Here is an 11,950-nt window from a genome sequence, read left to right on the forward strand (position 1 = left end):
GCAGCAGTGCATGACACGGTGAAGTGGCATGCAAGGTACAGTGTCAAGTGCCACCACCTCCACCACTGCAGAATATGACCCGGCTCCCTTGGAAGGGGAGAAATACAATTGGCCTGGTTTATCCAATCCCTTTTTAAAACCCTCAAGTGTTGTTTTTCCCAGATGGACACGGAAAATACTTCCTATACATATTTGAAACATTACGGGACGCTGGAATCTACACACTTCTATGGATTAGTGCCTTCCCGCAGTCATCAGCATGACCACCCGACAGGAAGCAGCAATCACAAGAACCCAGCAGGATTCAAAAAGAAAGAAAAAAAAAAAAAATCTCATTTCCAGCTAAGGATGCAGCGCTCAACACTGCCAGAGTCTCTGATGTGTCCAGTCCACTAAAAATAATATTGGGATTGTTTTTCAGCAGGGCTGTTTTCTCCTGCCTCCTCGCCACTCAGCTTTCACACACACACACACACACACACACACACACACACACACACACACACAGGCACACCTGTCAGCCGGCCCCTTATCTGGGCTTGTCATAGGGGAAGTGCTACACGTGTTCAGGCACTCAGAAACCCATTCTTCGCCCTAAAGGCATCCAGCTTCTTCACAGCCCAAACACTCTTGGAGAAGCTGCATCACATCCTTTGTCTTGCCTGGAATGATTGAGAGTCAGAGCAGAACAACATCAGAAAATGCTATAAAAACCTGCAGGAGACGCACCCTCATGCGGGCAAAGGATACCTATCATTAATAAGCCAATGTCTAATTAGAATTTCTAATTGTTTGTTTTAGCTGGAGCAACAAAGTGTCTGTGGGAATAAAATACGAGACATTTTTTTGACATACGGTTATGCGCAGACTTGTTGTGCTGCTTCATAATGAATTCATAATTAATTCAACAGACGAATGCAATGGATAAACTGCCATCGCGGCTAATTAAAGAGCGCTTTTTAGCTCGGGTGATATTCACACATGCACACACACACACACATACACACACACACACACACACACACACTCCACTTCAATATGTCATTTTCAATCGCTGCCCGTGACACTTCAGAGTCAGCCAGTTCTTGGCATCACTCGTCACCCCAACGTGTGTTGACTTGTCATAGAACTTGAGTGTTCCTCTGATAGGATTCAGATTCTTTGTGCCGCACCCCAACAGGCCACTGCGGTGTTCCTCATGCACTGGAATAGTGGGTACAGGCTCATTTCCATGCACCAATGGATATTTGGACAGAAGCGTAGGCTATGACCGAATCTCACGGCTGGCCTCACCTCGTGCAGCCGAGCATGCTGGGAATCAGCAGGGACCTGTGCCGCAGCGCAGGAGGAGAAGAAAGAGGAGAAATATTAAATCACAGAAGTGCAGTGGCTGTTTAGAGAGACAAAACACAAGTTCTGGGATTTATAGTTGGACAGATTAGATGTGGCATCTAAAATATATTTTACATTACAATTTACCCCTAGCAGTCCCAGGCTATATTGCTTTTAAAGTTGTGCTGCTGGAACAAGCTTTGATGTTATTTTGTTTGTGTGTGTGTGTGTATGTGTGTGTGTGTGTGTATGTGTTACATGTGATGAATGAGTGTTTTCTTTATTAATTTACTTTAAAGATTAACCAGGCTGCCTTCAGATATTATACAAGTCTCCAAGCGCGCGCTAAACATTGAGCGTTTCTGTTTTTGTGCGACAAGAGAGACATTAAAAGTGAGACGTTCAGACAAGAGAAGAAGAGACATTTAGAAGTTAAAAGTTTCGCCTCTAAGACGAGACGTTCATTTGAAAGTTGCTATCGATCTCGGTTTCATGAGGAAAAAAACATTGATATTTGCGTCTGCCTTGGAGGTGGAAGGACGAGGAGCTCAGACGTCTAGAGGGACTTTGGAGAAGAGCCGCTGCTCCTTGGCGAATCGAAAGGAGCCGGAGGATGTGGTCCGGCTGTCTGATTAGGTTGCCTCCGGGTTGCCCCTCCTTAAAGGCGAAGGTGCTGGTGAAGGCCAAGGACTTGCTGCAAGGATTGTATATCCCACCTGACCCGGGAGCGCCCCAGGGTTCCCCAGGGGGAGCTGGAGCATCTCTGGTTGGAGGAAAGCCCGGAATGTGCTGATAAACCTGCCACCACAACTCGATTCCGGGACGATTGGAAGCGATTGCACAGACGGTGACTTCCTTCACTCCTCTTACTCCTTCTGGGTGCTGCTTCTTTCAGGAAGTCTGACCACTTTTCCCCAGTTCCAATACAATGTTCTGTTCTGTGATGTATATCCTGTGTAAGCCAGGCTGCAAAGCTTATTTATCACAGACATATTGATTATATATTTTTAAAGATCAGTTGGGGATATATTATCCACACCAACACTGCTGTAGTGATTTCCCTCTGGACGTACTCTCCCAGGCTTCCTTTTTTAGCTGGCAAGCAGCCCAATTTTAGTTTTTTTCATGTTTTGGCTTCACAGAAAAATTTCTTTTGCCATTTAACTTACCTTCAAGTGTTGAAGTTTTGAGGCAAGGCTCTACCATGACTATTTATAGGCATGAAGAGGATGCCCATACAGTTCTGCACAACTGAATCGGTGCTAGCACCTACAGTCATTTGACGAATGAGGGTCATTGGCATTCAGGATGGCTATTGCGGCCTTGCTTGACCTCAACCGGCTACCTCCTGCCGTTCATTATTCCAGAGTGACCCAGGGTGAAGCTGAACCCTGAAGACTGGTGGTGAGAGTTTCAAGCTTTCGTCTGTCTCTCTCGACATCAGGGACTGGGCAGTGAAACTGCGTCAACCACTTTTTGTGTGAGTCTGTAATGCGTGATTTGTGACCTCTAGCAGGTACACAGCGCAGACGTTTATCTTTCCCAGGGCTGGCATGGCTTGAGAGGCACTGTCCAATAGGGCAATAAACTAGGGCAGCAAGTAGATAGTCCAGAACCCAGTTTTCACTTTGCAAAAAAAAAAAAAAAAGCCCAGGTAATTTATATGTTAACATAATCTGCAGAATGAACAAAATACATAACATATTATAAGTTATAAATTATTATAAGCACTCAAAAACACACTGCCACAGAGACAAGCCCAGGTGATGGCTGGATAGTAAAGGATCAACACACTAACAACACTAACTACAACAGAAATGTTTCATATATCCACTCGCAGCTGAATATGAACACATACACACAATTAAATACAAACTTTGAAAGAAATCAAGTCTATTGTTTCAGTTCCTAAATTATGTGACATTGCAATTTAAACCTTGATTGCTTTTTCCTGCGAAACTTTGACGACGCCTGTCAGCCACCGCAGTCTTCTGACAGTTCCTCTATGAGTTCACAGTCCAACGATTTTTACGACTTATTATCTATTATTCCAAAACTCAACTCGTACTACCGTCCTCTCAAATTTGATTCTTGTGACTCTGAGCTTTGAAACAGCGCTGAAGTTATCTTCGTAAACTGCGGATTCAACTGAAACCTCTCGGCACAGAGGCACTTTCTGCGACTGCAGCAGGATGGAATCTCCGCTGCGACGATAATAAGATGGATCACATGCATGGCAGCACTTGCTAAGTTACATGGATTTAATTATCTATCAATGGGCTCATTTTCAAGCCTCTTCAGCCTCCTTTAAGGCGGGTGAGGCTGTCTCCACTCTGAGCGGGAGCCTGGTTAGAATGTGCACGTTAGAGAGAAGCAGCCACGCAGTCGGAAAATAAATTAGCAGTCTGAAGGCGCTATCAGCAAATCACTCTGTATGATGACTACTAGCCATCGCTCATTCCCTCATCAGTGGCACACATTATCCAACCAAATCAATTCCAAGAGTAAATATGTAAAATAATCACCGTTATGATTATGATCATTTTCATAATGAGGAACTGACCAGTTTGGAAATTGTCATTCAAAACCCAGCGGCGCTATCACGGCTAGCATAGAATGCGGGAAGTATACGTTTCCGTCAATTTGGTCGCGAAGCTGAGAATAAATTCGACACTGCTCTCAAAGCTGTGGTCCAGCACACGTGTGTACCAAATTGGGGGAAAAATGCTACCGGCTTGTAATTTCTGAGAACATGGTTTATGTAATTGACATCCTTCCTGCTTCAAAACAACATGGATTTTCTATAGAGGAACTGAATAAAATGGAAAACACCTGCTTCGCAACCTTTGCACATCTGCAGCCTTAAACCTTTTATGTGTGCTGGCTAAACCTTTACTCGCCGTGTCTAAAAGTTAAAGTCAAAGTTAAAAAGTCCCATAACGTTGTTGAAACGAAGACAACATCAGCAACTTTAACAAAATAAAGAAAAAGTAAGGAGAATCTTCGTCAGACTCTGAGGACACCCACAAGGTGAAACAGCTGTTGCAGGACTATCAAAGTCTCAATACACCAGTTGGGAGGCTTGATGACAGAACATTACCTTAACCAAATTACTTATTCAGGCAATTACACTGTCATTCACTGTGTCACTTTACGAGCTCATCCTTCAAACCAGACCCTTGATAAAATTCAAGAACGCGTCAACCCCCAACGAGTTCTTTGCAAACAAAACAGAGACTGATGGCAAATGGTTTGTTTCCTCCTGCACTTTTGGCAGCGTGAACGATAGCAAAAACATAAACATGTAGATAGACGTGCAAACCAAAAACATTTGATCATCGGCAGACATGGCTATAGATTTACTGAAAGCCTCAAGATGTCTCAGCTGTACATCAAAGGCCTTCAGTCAGGTTTGTAGGGAATAACATTGATCATTAAAATGCTCTCTATTACATGTGGTGGACAGTTTTGTTACTCCCTACAAAGCAATTCATCACTGAAGTGATTGCAGGGACACGTGTTTTCTGCAAACATCTATTTATTCTTCATGAATTATGTCTCTGCAGCAGCCTATAGGTGTTAATGATCAGGGATAAGCTACTATTTTCAAAGTGAGACAACATTTAGTTTTAAAAATGGGATAATCGCTTCACTAAGAAAAAAAAAGAAAAAAAAAAGCATCTGTCTGCTCACCACCATGCCTCCTTCACATCCATGCAATAAGATCTAGGATAAAAAAAACTATGATGTTCATGTGGTGTTTGTTTAACATTAAGTCCAAAAGCGTTCTTCAGTGCGGTTGCCTGCGCTAGGTCCATCATCACGTCTAAATGCGGGCTGTGCGAGGTTACATTAGGATAAAAAAAAAAAAAAATTGACAGCTGTTTATCAATCAATCAATAAGCCTTTATCTAAAGAGCACCAAATCACACCCAGAGGCGTTTTACAGTGCTTTCACAATCAAAAGAGAATCCAATGCAGGGCTGTTACAGTTTTTTAAGTGGATACAGGGGCAGGACACAGCAGTACACACGCCCATGACTGGATTTTTTAAAATCCATTTTCAAACCTGTCACCCCTCGCACCTGTCCACATTTATTTACTGCACGTGGTGGCATTTAATCGTGCTGTACTTGTTTTGGGTGGGTGAGCACATTAGTGTGCATGCATGAATGTTAGCCAAATAATCCAGGCTTCGGGGGCTCAAACACGGTTGGGCACAATACAGATTGCCTAGTGCGAGTGGATTTCAAGCCTGAAGTCTCATCGAGCCATCTTGACAAAATCTCAACTGAAGTGTTTTTTGATAAACCCAGTAATGCTGGATCAATTTCAGTGATTTGGAGGGAAATGGGCTGCAAATAGACACGGAAATGGTGTGGTTGCAACTTAAACAGGAAGCTACTGCAAGCCTGTGAACTGCTGGTGATTGTGGGGCCGGCTGTGGTCGATTGGCCAGTCAAGTAATAAGAGCAAAGGCCTTGCAGAAGAACTTGTGGCGAGGCTGCTTAGCCCTGAGCTGCCAGTGTGACCTAGTTCTGCACAAGGCACAAGATAACGGATGGATATAAAAACCTGCTGGATATTAGGATCCTATAATAGTCTTAAAAGCGCTACACTCAAAGTGTATCATCAATAAAATTTCAGCAAAGAGTTTGGAGAGGAGCAGTTGTCTTTGTTCTGTTTTTTTTCTTTTTCTGACAGAACAAAGATAACATTTCCCTTATTATCATGAGACATTTTCTTTAAAGTTCCCCCCCCCCACCTTTTCCCTGCAGCTTTAATACTTTAATACTGATGCATTATCTTGAGGACAATTCTAATTTCTAATTCAGTTTTCATTGTAAGTTTCACAGTATAAATAATAAAAGCTTGTTTGTTTCGATTAAACTTTTCAACAAATGGACGGTGTGGACACAATGCTTGCACCCACCGTGAACAATTTAATGATTTTAACAGTGTGAGCAGGAAAAAATATCTGAATAATCTCAAAAGCCTCAGTGTAAACAATAAAGTCATCAGAGATACCTATTAAAAACACTAGTTTTGGTGTTCAGCATTTCAGGTTTTGCTGCACTGCGAGCGTGAGATCTGCTTTAATCCGTCGTTTTAGTTTGATTATCACAATTATCGCGCAACGGTCTCGCATTAAAAGTGTGCCTCTTTAATTTATCCAACTATATGAATTCTTAATGAACAGAAACAGCCTCATTAAGGTAATGTTAAGATTCTCTTCCGCCAAGGAAAGAAACGGCTGCCACAATATCGCCCTTATGCATTAACCTGAACAAAAGCAACGTCTTTTTCCCCCGGATAGATGGTCGGCGTACATTAAATATTGGAAGAATTGCACAAGATACGTGTCCACAGCCTCTGAGAGGCTGCAGAGGGGGGGGGGGGGGGGATTATATCTGGAGATCTTTAATTTCAGTCTCGGGCTTCAAAGGCCCCGCGGAGGAAAAAAATGAGAGTCGGTGAGTGACCAGTGGGCTATCAGCAAATGGGTGGGCAGTGACACAGGACTCATCACAGGGTCCATTCTGAAGGTGCACACAAGACAAAATTACCCCATCTGCCTGAATAATTTGTTGCTGTGGGGCGAGAGTTGCCTCCATCCACCGCGTTTCATGATGCCTAAAAGTTGTCATCATGACTCAAAACGAGGCGCAGTGTGAGTTTATCAGTTTTCATCTCCCGTTAAAGCGCCGATGAGTGGAAAGTTTTTAAACAGCTCTCGATTGGCTTGTTAGTGCTGGTTCTGCTGAGAGATTAGGAGGGTGGAAGAAAAGAAAAAAAATCTCTGACGGGAAGATGGAGAGCTGCTTGTTTCTGGAGTGCTCCGACGCAGCTTGTTATTTTCAGATTATCACAGAGGGGAACCAAATCAGCAGATCAATTCCGCTTTTAATGCTGCGGCTGAGAGAGACATCTGGTTTTCAATTAGATATTTAGCGAGCTCAACAACAAGGGGTGGGCGGGTGGTGGTGGTGGTGGTGGTGGGGGGTGGGGGAGGTTTACTGCAAAGTAGCTGCAGTGTCACCGGGGCTGCGGCGATGATATGGCTAATGTGCCTATCGAGCGCCACGTGGATCAAGAGCTCAGCCAGCTGCAGCATCTCACGATAGCTCGGCAACAGTCTGTTTCCTCCGATAAGGCGCAATCTGATTCAGCGAGATCAAGCGAGCGCGCCGCAAGAGTGTATGAGACGTCTGGCGGGACAGAGAACCCGGTCCAAAAAACATGGGATTAATAAACCCTCGGCTTCGCTTCAGAAATTTTTTTTTAGCGCGATGGCGTCAATTTGGTACCACGTTGCAGTGTGAGACTCTCACCGTCTACCGGCCTCTCTCTCACTCTCTCTCAATGTCTGGTACCTGTTTGCCTGCATGAGTTTGAATAATGCCCTCCAAGCTTGCCAGGGGGTTATCAGCGTTCACCCTCCTATTATATTTTTCCTCCTCCAGCAGCAGTAGCTAAATTTGAGGGTGGGGAAAAGCGTCTGCGAGACAAGATAAGACTTCTGGATGGTGAAATTGATTGCATCCTGTTTTTGCACAGCAGGGGGATTCTGCTGATCCAACCAAAAAAACTGGCAAATCATACTAGAGGAGAGGAATGGATTTTTGACTTTACCCCATCTCACACCTGTGATAGTCAAATGGCTTCAGTTCAAGGGCTGCTTTTTATCTGTACGGCAGCACACAAGAAAAGTCTTGCCTTGTAACTCAAGTTCTGCGATCACAGGATAAGTGTCTTTTACGAGTAGGGAGCGAGTCGAGGAGACGGCTGGGCGTTTTTCCCTGGCCTCATCCTCCATTGCCACTTCCTCCGCTTCTGTCACAGGCTGTGTGACAAGAAAAAGTGAGGCGTGTTCCCAGCTCCTGCCTTCTTGCGTGGCGCCGCAGGCTCCGAACCCCCTTGGAAGAGAGTACAAGCTGCTGATGATCTAGATGCTTGTGCTCGTCTTCCCCGAGGCTGATCAGATCTGGCAACCAATTTGGGCGCTCCACTCGAAGCCTCCGAATGTTTCAGGCATGCACATACATGACCCAGACCCTCCATCCTCCACCACCCCCTCATCAAAGCGTACTACCTTTGGAATACATTAAGCCATTACTGCAAAGTCATTAAAATCTTGCTCGCAGTACTGTATGGGATAATCATCCAGCCAGGATTCTTTTTTCGACATAACCTCCAAGGGAGTACTTTTCTTTTTTTCTTTTCTTTTTTGTCTTTGTTGCTACACTGATGACGCACTGATCTCTCTGCCCATTAGACTCCACTGAACTTTTTCACTCTTTTATCTTCAAAGGGCAAAGAATAAAAATACAAGGAACAAGACATATATGAGGCAAGAAGTAAAACTCGATGGAAAGAAATATATGAAAAGATTCAAAGGAATCTTTTGAATTACAGCATTAACAGATAAAAAAAAAAAGTTAAATGTCTGTAGTAATTCTTCGAGCAAGACAAAACAAAATTAGCAGTGGATTTCTTACCGCGGACACACCTCAGTTTTTGATTGTAGCGTCTTCAATCACTCACTCAACATTTGATTTTACAGCCCTATGCAAGACGTTGAAGATGAGCAAAGCACTTGGCAATAAAACGAAAACGACTTAAGAGCAACACTTACAATAAAGTCACATTAAATGCACATAAAAGATGGGGGTATTGAAAGCTATTCTGAGTAATCAAGCCTTAAACTTGGATTTAGAGAAGCTCAGTGAGTGATAATGCACACAGGGTGTGGGGAATCTGGGAGCAGCAGCAGAAAAAAGGATGGTTATGACAGCGTTTGTACCTTGGCCCCAGGACGTCCGACAAAAGTTGGCTTAATGACCTCGAAGCCCCGTCTTTGCTTATGAGGGATTAGAATGTCTGAGAAATAATGTGGGGCGAAGCTGTGGAAAGCTTTAAAAAGAGACATTAAACTTTCAAAGCTGACTTCATCACTGAGTGGAAGCCAGCCGAGTGTGTGAAGCACTGGCTTGAAGACGGGCGAGGAAAGAGTGGGAGACAGCAACACAAAGTGCATCACAGCAAAAGTCAAATCTCGGCGCTAACGAAAGCAAGAAGGACTCCTCGGGGTCTGGAGGAACGAGAAGCCAAGAATCTTGTCAGGCCTCGATCTGAACTGCATGGATTGACTCGAGCTATTAAAAATTAATCTGCAAGGCTGCAATAGCATTTAGCGGCTTGCACAACATTGAACAGATACTGATGATCTCTGAAGTCTTTATGGCTCTTTATAGTCTGCATCAATGTTCTCCAACTGACCTTCACAAACACCTGAACCTGGCAATCCCGCCGGGGGGTCTTTTATTTGCTCCAGAGGCTCAGCTTAAACCGAAAGGTTTTCTGTCAAAGCCCTGAAGTTACGGAAGAAGCTGCCCGAGGAAATCAGGCCAGCAGAAATGGCGACCTTTTAAAAAACCTTCTTCTTCAAATAGACTTTCTTTCTTTCCTCCTGGTGAGGTTTTTCTTGGTTTTTCTTGGTTTTACTTCGGTTTTTGGAAGCCCAGAAGCTTTGTTATTTATTCCTAACTTGTGCTTGAGTTTGTAATCTTCTTTTTCTGATTGCAAAACTGATGATTTAAATATTGCTCCTTCATTGAAGATGATCATAACAGCTATCATTAAATATGCAAGGGTGGAATTAAACATCTTATTTTTTTTTTTTAAATCAAAGTCTCTGTGATTATTTTTTTTTTAATTTTCCAATTTGTTTAAAAAAATCTGCAAGTTGGTTTTCCTTCACAAATACAACAGAAGAATCTCCAAAACATCTTTGCATCTTTGTGCAACCTGTTTGAGCTATATCTAAAAAGATGCCTGCTAAATAATTCTTCTCTCTCACAGTGATTATGAAAGCACGTGATGAATGCAGACAAGTGTGCAGCTGTAGTGTGGTTTTTGGTTTTAATGCGTTACAGTGGAAGCTTTTTGTAATGGCTACAACCTGAGGAGGGCCTGTGAAAGGCTGCCAGCCATTTAAAATAGGACAGTGTGCACTCTACTGGTAAAGCCAGTGTTTTTACACCCGCATGATCAATACAGGCTTCCTGCCACCGCTGCAACAGTCATCGACTAGAAAATGTAAAACGCATCATGCAATTTATTTCTCCCAGCCTGTAAACCAAATTGCGGGCATTCAGATAACGGAGGGGAATGGGTCTGCTTTAAAAGAGTCTTTCCTCATGGAATCAAGTTATACATATTGTCTTTGGGGAAATTAAAAAAAAAACAGGAAAAGCAATGTTGTTGCCATCCTATTAAGATGCTGCAGTGTTGGAGCAGATCCGAGACATTACGTTCCAAATAAAACAGTGATTACATTTCAGAGCAGACGACCGCACACCGTCCGGCGCTGTTTAAAGCGGCTGAACCACTGAGCTTCAGAATCACCTTTGCTTGTCCATATGCCAAGGTGCCACAGTGCACTCGGTCCCACAAAGCTGTCATCTTTTTGATGACGAGCCGCTCCAGCAATATTTTCACCGTCCTCATGGGGAAAAACACTGGATGTGTTCACCTGAGAGAGAGCCTGGACCTCTCCCTCTGTACGATATGAATTATGCTAGCCCTACCTTGGGGCTCTCACTGCCATTTTTTTCCCTCCAGTGTTTTCAAATCTCATCTAGGGCAACTTAGTGTGGAAATATCGCCGTAGACATCTCCGAGTAATTTAATAAAAATAATTCACTATACTTCACACATTTTTAAAAATATAAATAAAAATTGCATTTGGGGTCATCCCAGTGCTAGACTTAACATCCTGCTTCCCCTCTATTAAGTCAATGTCTTTATTTCCCATGACATGGAGCTGAAGGGTGGTCACATTATTGTTATCGGTGTTGATGGTTTTTACGTTTTTCTTATGCATCCTGTCGAGGTTTTGCAACCCCAAAAGGTTTCCTCATTGCTTCATGGGGGGGAAAAAAAAGAGGTTTTATGCACATATAATGAGATAGAAATGCTGAACTGTGACAGCTGCAGTGACATTCAGACGTGACCAGGGGTTTTCCTGACTCACCATGTGCTGCTGGGGTCTGACTGCACTCAACCCTGAGCTTCCTCAACTCACGTAAGAGAGAGCAGAGGGGGGCAAAAGTGGGTTAGCTGTGACACCATCGGCCGACCAATCAGGAAAAAGCTGCAGTGAGGTCATGGGCGTACGCTACCATTTCCATATTGACTCACGGAGGGAAGTGATGTGTCATTGCAGAAAAAAAACTTTTGGATTTTATGACCTAAACCAAAGAGAAACAAGAAACATTTTTCAGATAGACTGCTTTTGCTCTCGCTGTTTTGGAGATAGGGGAGTTTGACTTATGTAAGCTGCCGTGGCATTTCCCAAAGTTAAACTTTAAATTCATGCTATTTTTAACCCGGCACCTTTAGACAGTTAGCTCTATAATGGCAGGCGGGAGGAAAGAAGCAAACCCGAATGGTTGATTTGTAATATCAAGTCACGGCCCTGTGCGCTTAAAATAAAAAGTTTAACCCTGAGTACGAAAAAATGAAACAGAAAAAGGATAAAGGGAGCAAATGGGCACTCAGCTATGAATAACTGCTGAAACGTTCAGGTCTCAGAGGCAAAACATCACAAAGAAAA

This window comes from Nelusetta ayraudi, unplaced genomic scaffold (genome assembly GCF_046127955.1).
Source record: "Nelusetta ayraudi isolate G7.1 ecotype Tasmania unplaced genomic scaffold, CSIRO-AGI_Nayr_v1 ptg000048l, whole genome shotgun sequence".
NCBI classification, from domain to species: domain Eukaryota; kingdom Metazoa; phylum Chordata; class Actinopteri; order Tetraodontiformes; family Monacanthidae; genus Nelusetta; species Nelusetta ayraudi.